Source organism: Pinus tabuliformis, chromosome 1_2 (genome assembly GCF_031772625.1).
Source record: "Pinus tabuliformis cultivar Carrire ecotype Pingquan chromosome 1_2, CPIR1, whole genome shotgun sequence".
NCBI classification, from domain to species: domain Eukaryota; kingdom Viridiplantae; phylum Streptophyta; class Pinopsida; order Pinales; family Pinaceae; genus Pinus; species Pinus tabuliformis.
Genome location: NC_142298.1, coordinates 1,004,424,769 through 1,004,437,900, shown reverse-complemented (window position 1 = coordinate 1,004,437,900; position 13,132 = coordinate 1,004,424,769).

Sequence of the window (13,132 nt, the reverse complement as noted above, 5' to 3'; positions counted from 1 at the left end):
CTGGAAAAGCTCTAGGAAAGCACCAGCCAGCCAGTGGTAATTGAGGACGAGCAACCCTCACAACTAGAAGTAGAGATAGAACAATCTGAAAAGGAGGCCGAGCAATCTGAAGAGAGGGCCGAGCAATCCGAAGAGGAAAATGAGGAAGCAGCTGAGCATTTGGAAAAAGAAATAGAAGCTGAGCATTCCGAGGTAGAAACTGAGCAATCTAAGTAGGAGGAGGAAATAGGACAGCAGGAAGGTAGCCCACCACAAGACCCAGTGGGAGAAGATGAATTGGCCGCAGTTTTGGTCAATATGGGTGAGTATGGCAAACCTTCCAGTCCAGCAGACCTCCACGACAAACCCCAAGAAGAAAACACATCCGAAAAACCACATGCAGCAGAGGCAGAAGAAGAAAATCTGCCTGTTCATGATGAAGCGGAGATAAGAGATACTGAACGGGAACAATCTGTTCCCAAGTCACCAGAGGAAATTTCGGAGGGAGTAGGAGCAGAACAAGCAGTTGTCCAGGAAGAGACGGAACCAGCTAAGGTTCCTACCCCAGAACAGCCAGAGCAGAACAGCGAGGAAGCACCCCAGGAGAAAGACCCAGAGACTAGTCATGGTCCAGACCACAGTAGACAGCCTGCTGTCCCTTCTAATGAAACGCTGGAAATTAAGAAATTGCGAAAGGAACGGCAGAAATTATTGAATACAATAGCCCAGCTCCGACAGCAAATTAGAATTCTGAAAGCAAACCAGAAGGTAAGGAAGACCGCAGGGAAGAAAAAGAGGGCCACTGCAGTAAAATCCCGCAAGGAAAAAAGGCGAAGGACCAACGATCGCCCTGCTGTTCCAAACCCTGCTGAAGAACAGACTGTTGTTCCAAATGATGCTGAAGGACAGACTGCTGTTCCAAATGATGTTGAGGAACAGACTGTTGTTCCATTTGAAAAGGAACAGCAGCAAGCTGATATTTGTGTTAAAAAAGAAAATGAGAACAAGGAAATCCAGACAGAGGCACCACCCTCAGGGGTAATAAGGGTTCTGAACTCCAAACAACGTAATAAGAAGGTTCAGGTAAAACTCCCGGCCTCCACTGACCTATGGAAAAGAGATCCGAAGACAAGGACCTTGCATAAGATGATGAAGCAATCCCAGCAAGAAGCTGAACAACTTAGAGAGCAAACGGTCCCCCGTGAGAAGTATGAAGAGTTATAGCAGCAACTAAGGAACGTCAATCAATCCGAAAGCCAGGCCTTTGAAGGGTGGCGAAAGGAACAAGAGAAAGCTGCAAAGGTAACCCGTAGGCTAGATACTGTTATCAAGCAGATGGATACCTTGTGTTCTTTATACAATGACGTTTTAGCATGTAGGACCCCTGCCAAAAACTATGCTTTGTTTTTACTATAACGATATTTACAATTAAAAATAAAAGTTGTTAAAGTAGGCGCCCCTATACAAATCAACACTGTCAATGACTATATAGACTGTTGTAAACATTATGGGGTGAAGGTCCAGAGATTGTTGTGTGAATTTTATTTGCATAACCTCGTGCTAGATCAGGAGACTGAATTGAACCTTGGTCCTTTTGTTGGGGACATTCAATTACAAGAATTCATCTCATTCGGGGTTAATCAGATTAAATGGCTCAAAGCCTATAACACTTTCCAGAGGCAGGAAAATGGCCTAGACTTGTGGGTAAGGGTTGAGCCTAGGGACCCAGTGCGGTTATGGAAAGCACATCGAAACCTTATGCGAACTCCGGGTGTCATTGAAACGTTAGGACCTATGCATGAGGCACTCATTCGACAAAGTTTAGAGTATTTTCTTTCCATCAAAGACCTCGCCATTGATGCAGACAAATTTCGGTACCGAATCTCTAATCCAAACATCCAGCTCAGGGAACCGTTTAAGTATGAGAATTTTGAATTAGCTGCCAACTGTTTGAACCTCTATGGCGAGAGCATTTTGAAAGCAGGGCCATCCTGGTTAGGATATAGATTTCGCAGTCCAATTATTTGGCACCCTGCACCCGGATATCAAGCCCTGTATGAGATGCCTGAGGGTCAAACAGGTCAGTTCTTTGACTATCTAGTCACTCATCATGGCTGTAGGCCTCCGCATGAGATTCCTTCTCCAACCTATTCTCTCACTGCCTTGCATGTCAGCTACAATGTTTTCATGAGGGCATGAAATAGGGTATGCAGGGGGGTGTGTGGAGTACCAAAAAGGTATGCTTTTGATGATCATTTCAATAGCTTTTCAGTAGAATTTGTAAACCTTTTTGTATCATGAATATGGAAAACAATAAAGAATTATAACAAAACATGAGAATTAATATGCAAGGCTTAATCACTGATAATTGTTATTCTTCTGTGCAGGAAAGGGTGAAAACGAAGAGTTGTCGTTCCGAAGGGAAAGATAAAGACGAGATAACTGTTGTCCCTTTGAAGGGAAACCAAATGCAAACAAGGCTAAGTAGATCAAAGCAAATCGGCCCGGAAAAGGAGGAGAAGACACCAGCTCGGCGGAGAAGAAAAGAAAAGATTAAGGATTGATAGTTTGGCGAATCCCTCGGGATCTTTGATCCTGAGGGATCGTTGCTTTATTTATCTTGTTACTTAGACATCTCCGCCGTCACCTTTATATAAAGGGACAACACTGTTAACCTGGATAATATACTTTTATGTAATTTTCTGTAAAAGATCAACTTTGATCATCGAGTCTCGTTGAGAACTGGTTCATTGTACTTTTGTCTTATGCATTAATATAAACTTGGTGATTATCTTATCTCTGCGTTTGGATTAACTCAAAGCGGTGTACCCTTGAGGCTAAGGGCCCAGCCCCAAAGGACACTTTCTTCTATATCACTACGATTTGATTTCTGCGTGGTTTGCTTATCATTGTTATCTAGTAATCTGATATGCTTTATGAATCACCATTACATGCTCTGTTAAAGATTAATCCATTAAGGTTGTTACAGATAGAATTGTGTATTGACTCTACATTATATTACTGATCCTTTCAGAGTTGATTGAATGATTATTAGTCTTGTCCGAATATTATTATTGCTTTGTTACAGAGCTCTTGTACTGAACATTTATGTCATAGATTCATTTGAAGTTGTGTTCTTCACGATTGTTGGATTCAGAAATAATGTTGTTCTATTTGGAAACACAGTCGTATTCTTGTTAATTAAGATTGATCAGATTACTGTTCCAGTGTGTTGCGTGTGTATGATCTATTGGTGCTGTTCCATAATTTATTCATAGTTAATGTTGTTCCATTAGTGAGTTCTGCTTGATTCGCCTTAAGAGTGAAAGATTGATATTTGATTGTGAAGAGTGCATTTGGGTTAATAGATTAAGTTTGGTTACGACTCGCGAGACTTAGTTGTTTGATTGCTGTTCCATTTTATTATTGCTGTTCCATTCCAGATTTGTTGTTCAATTCCTTATTTGTTGTTCCATTTTGCTATTTGCCATTCCATTTACTTGCATTTGTTAATTTGGTGTGAGAGACGATCTAAGGCTGTAGTGAGCCTCGGCATTCACTGCCTCGCTCCCAGACCCGTGATCCATGCTCTAAATTCCTTTCCATCAGTTTCCAAAGGGATGGGCTATTGTTGCTGAACCCTTGACTGGTAAGTTGCTTGGTTTTTTGAATGTGTGATTTTCCATGCCTTAATTTCCTTTCCGTCAGTTTCCAAAGGGATGGGTTATCGTCACCGAACCCTTGACTGATCAGTTGCCTAGTTTTAAGAGTGTGTGCTTTAGTCATTTGAAGTAACTTAGTTATAGACAAGCATCCGTTTACTCTTGTATTTTTGTAGAACGCTGTACTACTAGCATTACTCTGACAAATAGCCTCGGATTGAGTCACTCTTTGTAATAACCAAGCGCTCCCGGATTGACATATTAATGTGAGATAATTAGAGGTGAAAGAGACCCTTTTTATAGCTCTACAGAATTCATGCTTAATAACATCTTTCAACTCTCTAAACACCACATCATGGATTCCAAAGCTTATAACCTTTTAAACCAACCTTATACCCAATAAAGATGCACCTTTCATATTAACTATCCAACTTGGTTCTTTTCTCCTTTGCAACATGTACATATGCATCACATCCAAATACCCTCATATGTGAAAGGAAGGGTTTCTTACCAGTCCAGACCTCTTGTGGGGTCTTATCCTCCAATGTTGATGAATTTGATCTGATGACCAGGTAACATGCAGTCTCCACCGCCTCTGCCCAGAATTCTTTTCCTAACCCGGCACCATTGAGCATGCTTCTTTCCTTTTCTTTTATCAACTCCATTTTATTGAGGTGTGTATGGAGTAGTCTTTTGTCGTGCTATACCACACTTCTTATAGAACTCTTCAAATTCCTTCTTGCAAAGCTCTCCACCATTATCTGTCCTCGACACCTTTATCTTCTTCTTTGTCTAGTTTTCCACTAAAGCCTTAAATTCTTTAAACCTATCAAAGACTTCAGATTTCTTCCTAAGGAAATATATCCATGTATTCCTTGAGAAGTCATCTATAAATTATACATAGTACACACACTTACCCAGTGATGGAACCGACACAGGTCCAAACACATCACTATGCACAAGCTCTAATATCTGTTTCACCCTCTTAGCACCATAGGGAAAACTCACCCGATTATGCTCCCCATATACACAATTTTCATAGAAATAAAAATCTAGAGAGAAATTAGACATATCTTCTACCATACCATTACCATGAAGTATTCGAAGACCCTTCTCTCCAATATTTCCAAGCCTTTGAGGTCATAGTATGGTCTTTTCTCCAGAGACCACTAGATTTTCTACTCCACTTTCAAGAACCACATAACTGTTGCACCCATCAATAATAGTGCTACCCTAAAGCTTGTACAGAGTTCCAATTTGAACTCATTGCATCAATACCAGTGCTCCCTCAACCATCTTGCAGGTATCTTTATCAAACATTGTTTTTACACCTGCATCATCTAACTTGCTTACAGAAATTAGATTTCTGGCCAATGCAGGAATATGTAGAACACCCAGAAGTGTTATAATCCTTCCACCTTGCAACTTTAACTTGACTTTTCTTTGACCGACGATTCTAGCCTTCCTATCATCCCTAAGAATACATCACCACCATCATATTTATCATACTCGCAGAACCACTCCTTGTGGGGAGTGAAGTGAAAGGTTCCATCTAAGTCAATCAACCATGCCTCATGATATACATGTGTACTTGAAGAATAAGCTAACTACACATCCCCACCTTCATTTGAGGTGGTTCTTTCCTCTGTAGAAGGAGCATCATCAGATCCCTTTCCTTTCTTAGGAGCTTTAGATCTACAGTCATTTTTGAAGTGCCCTTCCTTTCCGCATTTCTAGGACACCTTTACAGGTTTTTTAGGAGATTTAGATCTCCCACTCTAGGATTTACTTTTGTTTATATTCTGTGACCATCCTCTTATAGACAAGGCATCACCATTCTAGCCCTCTGTATTTTTCTGTCTCATCTCCTCTCACTACAAGGATGAGACTATTTCAGCAAATTGAAAGGCAGTTGCATTGCTACCTATTGCAACAACCAAACTATCCCACGAATCTGGTAGAGAACACAACAAATTGATGCACTTATCTTCATCTGAAATTTTTATATCAACAAATAACAACTAGCTTACCACAGTAGTAAAGGCGTTCAGATGCTCTGTCACCAAGTCTCCATCCTTCATCCTCAATTTATACATTTTTTTTTTCTGTAGGAACAATTTATTCTCTAGAGACTTAGATTGGTACAAAGTCCCTAACTTGTCCCATAAGGCCTTCATCAAAGATTTCCCTGATACATTCAACAATATTGAATTTGAGATACACAACCGTATTGTGTTATTTTCCTTCTGATCCAACTTCGCCTAGTCTTCAGCTGACTTTGTCGTTGGTTTATTACCCAGATCTACCATGATCCACTGATCTTTATCCACCAGCAGATCCTCCATCTTGAGTTTCCACAACTCAAAAATCTGACCATTAAATTTCGTGATCTCTGTCTTTCCACTGCTTGCCATCTTCTTTCACCACAAGAATAAATCCTACAGATCTCCCGCTGAACAGGGTCTACCACAGGCCCAAGCAAAACCCCTCATCAGTAAAGACGTCCCCTTGAAGCCAAAACAACTCTAATACCAAATATAGGTTTTAAACCCGTACAAAAATTACCTGCATATGAATTCTAAAAATAGAAAATAAATAATGGCTAGAGCATAAAACATAAAACATATATACATAGAGATTTTCCCCTGGATCCCAAAAATGGGACTACCAGATTGATTTTTCATTATATTCCTTTTAATGTTACAATACAAATATATACATGTCGAAGCATCCATAAACCCCAATCCATTAACCCTGGATTAGAACATAATTGTAGTTCCCTTGACCAGATCTACAAAAATACCATGGACAAAAAACCATCATGCCCAAAACCATGTTTGAAAACCACACACAAAACCGTAGGTAGGTCCAACACACCTAATATAGGGTCCAAAAAAAATCCTCGGGTCATTGCCCCGAACCCCATAGAGGGGGGCTACCACCCTCCTTATGACCTCCACCCCCCCCCCCCGCACGTGGGGCTAGTCATGCAAAGAATATAATACACACCCAAAATGAAATACCAAGGAGAAGAAGTTATTATTAATGAATGTGTAAGCCAAGCAGTCTAGGACTTCTACGAACCACTCAACCATATATTGGGTTGAACCAAATATTTCTTTCAACCAATCTCCCTCATGCCATATTCCAAGCATGAATGTGGGACCCAAAACCAATCCAAACCTAGATTTAGATTTTCACACTGTAGATCACCTAGTAATGCAATGTACTAAAGCAAAATACTTGATCTACTTCTACCATAAACTTTGTGGAAGCTTAAATAGATATGAGCATCATCAAACAAGAATAGATATAATTGAGAATGGAGAAATCAATCACACATAACACAAAATAAATATCCAGGGGAAAGCACCAGCCTAAAACCCCATCTATGTATTATCATACAAGTGGAAATATAACCAATATTACAAAAAGAATCATCTCAAAAGCTATCCTGCTCTCTCTATAATACCTTTGCTGCTCATAGACAGTCAAAGGCCTCCATCTAACCTCTGGTCTGCCCTCCAAGCTTCCTATTTCTTTGCGCAATTCTAATTGGGGTCCAATGATGTCGCATGTGTGAATAGGTCTCATCACACTCACTGTAACCTCTGATCCAACTACGCAGTCTTGAAGGAGATAAATCCTCATCATGGATGAGCTTCCTTTATAGGAAAAATATTCATCCAACTGATAGTACATTGTCCCTTCTCTGATCTCAACTAAGTCTTTGTTTGAACTCACGCATGAGTTATCCATGAGTGAATCTTCAATTATCTGAAATACAGTAGTTACATGCATGCAAACATTAACTAACTGAACTCTCATTAATTTAACAACCTGTTAAATTAATCTAACTGGACTTGACTCAGTTAACTGAGCCAAATAAATACTACTCAATATTACAACTCACTCTTATCTCTTTAACTGAAGGTTAAATTCCTTAATCAAGGGAGAAACTGTTGCATGTCCTCACATAGACTTCAAGTTTGATTTTCCTTAACTAATTAACTCAAACTGAATTAATTAATTAATTAATTTACAAACTGTTGTTAATATCAAATTCAAATTTTACTTCCTATTTCTAGTCCAGGGACTGACTAAAAATAGGAATCCATCTAAACTACTAAATATAGAATGCTATTTTTAGCACTTCCATTTTTCATTCCCTATTGTCCAATCCAGCACTGGTACTTAAACTACTATTTTTAGCATTTCTTGTTGCCATTTTCAACACTCCCTCTCAACAAGAAAGTCATTCAACTCGAACCTGGTCCTGTAACTTTGGAATGTTCTGCATGCAACACTCCTACCAAGTGTGGTTGCTCCAACAACTCTCGGAACAAAAAAAACTCCCAACTGACCTCTTTGTTGGGCTAGAAACATACTCTGATGCTAAAGCTCTACCTACTACTGATAAGTGCTCCCTTTCTTACCTCTGAGCTACTGCAACACTCATGCATCTCGCACTATTGCACACCTCTCTGTGCCATCTTGCACTGGTGCAACACTCTTGTGCCTCTCGCATCGTTGTAGCCTCCTAGCTCTACACAGTCCTGGGACTCCTACATTGTAGCTCTACCTGCGACTCCATCCGCATCTGTCTCTATCCAATCAGTCAGTCCTACTACTCCTCATCGGGGCTCTTGTAGCAAAGTTGAATCAAAGAGGTTGGGTGCCTCAAGGATCCTACCCCTCCTCCTTGGGACGAACAGTCCACATCGCCACACCTCCTACCTGGAGGTATGGCTGCATGTGATCCCTCTACCTAGCTGGCTCAAAGTTCCCCCTACTGGAAGTCTCTGCATGAGTGGATGCCTCCACTCTGCATCCTCTCGGCTTCCCCAGTTGTGGCTGCTCCACAACCTCCTGAAGCTGCTTCACCAATTGTGGCTCCTCCACAATTGTCTGAGACTTCTTTTGGCGTTGCATGTTGAGAGGTAATGCACTCTCCCTCTCAACCACCAAGTATCTAACCTTTGCCTTACTCCTCAAGGCTTTGCATGCATCTTGAACCTCAAGAGCATACAAGTTCTTGAACCATGAACCGATCTATTTCACCTATCTAGTGATGATGTGTCTAAGGAAAACCTTTTCCTTACTCAAGACTACATCATAGCCTCTATCTTCCAGCATTGCAATCGACACCAAGTTTCTCTTCAATCCTGGTACATACTTGACATCGGTCAAGGTAAGGTGAGCTACATGCTCCCTCTAAAAAATAACTGCGTCTACAACTGAGACACTATACTTTTCATCATTACCCATTGCCATGAGTATTTGGAGATCTTTCTCCTCCAATGTACTAAACAAACTCTTGTCACCGGTCATGTGGAAAGAAGCTCCACTGTCAATAAACCAACCACTTCCCACCATGGATGAAACCATGCATGCGAAGAGTGTGAAATCCAACTCGAACTGTGAAGCAAGTGCCTCACCTTCAGATCCTTCCCCAGATCCCTTATTGGATTTCCTCTATGGACAATTTGTAGCAAAATAGCCCACCTCATGACAACGAAAGCATCGCACTTTCGATTTGTCAAACTTCTTCCCACCATGGGAATAACTGGATTCGGAAAGAGAAACCTTCTCCTTCCCCTTCTTCACCTTACTCACTAAGGCACAATTTTCTTCATCCTCCATGGATGAAGAACCATCTCTGGTGCTTCTTCTTATCTCCTCCTGCATCGAATCTGACCAAAGTCGTTCCCAATCTGGTAGTTTCTCTATTCCATTAACCGAGTCCTAGTAGTTATGCCAGCTCTTAGGAAGACCGAGGAGTGCAAGACTCACAATGTCATCATTAGCTGTCGTGATCCCTACACTTCCAAGCTCATCCCTACATGTGGTGAGATTGTTCAGATACATAGAGATCGTGTCACCCTTTTCACACTTGATCTTTCGAAGTTTATCCTTTAGTGCCAGCTTCCTTTGATCACTGCTATTCTAATAAAGATCTTTCAATGTTTTCCACATCGAAAATAGATTCTCCTTCCCATGGAGGCTCGAGACTATGTGATCTTGAACTCCCTCTAGGAGGATTCTCCTTGCTCTAGCTACACACTTTTTCCATTCCACCAGTTGAGTAGCATCAGTCGGCTTCTGAACTTCTTGAACAATGAAGTCCTTTAGACCGTTATCTTCTAATACTACCTCCATGTGATCCTTCCAGGCTATATAATTCGAACTGCCATCAAGGGCATATTCGAGTCTCAAACCACTGAACGACATCGGTGAAATATATGTGATAAGAACTCAATTCAATATTCAGAAATCACAAACTTCAACTTCTTCCTTCTTGTATATTGTTCTTCCTTGATCACCTATGCTCCAATACCATGTAGATTTTCCCACTATAGATCACCTGGTAATGCAATGTACTAAAGAAAAATACTTGATCTACTTCTACCATAAACTTTGCGGAAGCTTAAACAGATATGAGCATCATCAAACAAGAATAGATATAACTGAGAATGGAGAAATCAATCACACATAACACAGAAGAAATATCCAGGGGAAAGCACCAACCTAAAACCCCATCTCTGTAATATAATACAAGTGGAAATATAACCAGTATTACAAAAAGAATCAGCTCAAAAGCTATCCTGCTCTCTCTGTAATACCTCTGCTACTCATAGACAGTCAAAGGCCTCTATCTAGCCTCTAGTCTACCCTCCAAGCCTCCTATTTCTTTGCACAATTCTAATTGGGGTCCAATGATGTCACATGTGTGAATAGGTCTCATCACACTCACTGTAACGTCTGATCCAACTACGCAGTCCTGAAGGAGATAAATCCTCATCATGGATGAGCTTCCTTTATAGGAAAAATATTCATCCAACTGATAGTACATTGTCCCTTCTCTGATCTCATCTAGATCTCTGTCTGAACTGACATGCATGAGTTATCCATGAGTGAATCTTCAGTTATCTGAAATACAGTAGTTACATGCATGCAAGCATTAACTAACTGAACTCTCATTAATTTAACAACCTGTTAAATTAATCTAACTGGACTTGACTCAGTTAACTGAGCTAACTAAATACTACTCAATATTACAATTCACCCTTATCTCTTTAACTGAAGGTTAAATTCCTCAATCAAGGGAGAAACTGTTGCATGTCCTCACATAGACTTCAAGTTTGATTTTCCTTAACTAATTAACTCAAACTGAATTAATTAATTAATTTACAAATTGTTCTTAATATCAAATTCGAATTTTACTTCCTATTTCTAGTCTAGGGATTAACTAAAAATAGGAATCCATCTGAACTGCTAAAAATAGAATGTTATTTTTAGCACTTCCATTTTTCATTCCCTGTTGTCCAATCCAGCACTGGCACTCAAACTGCTATTTTTAGCACTTGTATTTTTATCATTTCTTGTTTCCATTTTCAACACTAGATTCCTTGGGATTTACGACAATCCCCACCAGATCACTAGGCCCTAAACAAGCATGGATGCCACCAGATTTCTCCACCTACACTGTGAGGAATTTTCCTATCTCCTAATCTCTAGGCTTTATCATATATCCTGCCAAACAATGTTTGCGGATTCCTAGGCCTAATCAAGACTCCACCCTCTAGGCTTTACAGTATATCTTGTCATTCATTAGCCAATTATTCCTAGGCTTGATCAAGGGCACACAACTCTAGGATTTACCATATATCCTCCCATTCATCGGTCAAGGATTCCTAGGCCCACCAAGGCACATAAAATCCAATTTTTCCACAATCCCACCTTCTCTAGTCCAGGGATTCCTAGGCCTTGTGTTATTTCTTTCAAATACCACCTCACTCAGTTTCGAAACCATCCGGAAATCCATCTCAACCAAATACAAGAGAACCCATCACACCATGCCTATCTGGAAATGGAAAGGCAAGGTTGAAGAACACTATCACACCTAGCAAAACCCATGCTAATGACAGTAAGAGAACCAAATACATACATGCATGTACCATGCATGCCAAATATAGCAAGGAAAACACACATGCAAATAGATACCTACAAATAATCTCGTTGTAGCTGCTTGATGTTGCTTTTCCTTTCTTGATATTTGCTTTCCTTTTCCTCCTTGGTCCTTCTTTTTCTTTCCTTGATCCAATGTTAGAGTGCTCCAAGAATGCTTTAAGTGTGAGAGAATGTGAGAGAGAGAGCTCCAAAACTGAATTGACAAAAGGTCACCAACTAATCATCAGAATCCTTTTTATTAATGAGGCCTCTAATTTCTTCAATTTTCCATTATTTTCCTTCAATTTCCTCCTCACATGTAGCCTGTGACCTTTCACCTTCATTTTCTCCTAATTTCCTTTATTTTCATAAATAAATTGTCAATTATTGCCACTTGCCTTTCCAAAGACTTTACCATTGCCTTTGCCAATTTCCTTTAGCCATAATAACTTAAATGAACACCCACTAGGATGTTTTTCCCAACATTTATCTTGGAATATGTGTCACATGACCTTGGTCTTATTTTTTTTATTTTATTAACTTTGTTACATGTATTTTTAACCTGGGATTGTTACATGAAAAAACTTTCCGTCGAGCTTTCTACTGGATAGTGGATATGCTAGATATATTGTTTGTAGATCATGAGATGAGATTGGTAAAGAAGGAAAAGAAGAAGAAATCCAAAGTAGAGGAAAATTCTTTGGTAAATGAAGGAGAACCTCCATCTCCATCTTCAAGCAAATATTCTTCTTCTTCATCTTCTTCTCATCACCATAGCATTCAAGCAAAGAATGATGATATTAGGAAACTTCTACAAGAAGCAGAAGAGGGGAAGCAGAGAATTCAGCTTCAATTATGAGGCACAGAAGAGGCCTTAGAAAATTTGAAGTGCGACAAAGGCTTAGTGAAGCCATCATCACCCACTTTAGAATCAACAACTGAGGTAAATTGTGTTTGTTATTCTTCAGTTCCATGTTCTCATTATGATGATGATTATGTTTCATTTCAAAAGCACATTACAAGTATTAGTTTGAGGCTAATGAAGAAGATGGGATATGAAGGCAAGGGCCTAGGAGTTAATGGCCAAGGCATTATTAATCCCGTCTATGTGATGGAATTACCTTGATATACATGAATAGGCTATGTCAAACAGGAAGAGATGGGAGAGTCCTCAAGCGACAAGTCTAAGACAGTGAAAGATGCTGAGAGCACATCACCACCTTCCAGTGAGAGTTCCAAATTAATAGACAAGGAAAGCTCTCCTTAACAAACTTGCACCAAATACAATCGTTCGAGGAAGGTTATGTCGACCAGGAAGGAGTCACAACATAAGGATCCGTCTCCACATAAGGGGAGAAAGAAGGTCGAGAAATTCTAGAGGAAGAAGAACCATTGTAGCCATTGCAACAAGAAAGGACAACAGAGAGGTACCTATTAGGAGCCTCATCTAGAGTTACGTCCCGAGAAGATCCATCTGGAATTGGAAGTCTTTTTAAGTAGTTTGCCATGCCCACCATTATAAATCACATGTTGCAAAATTG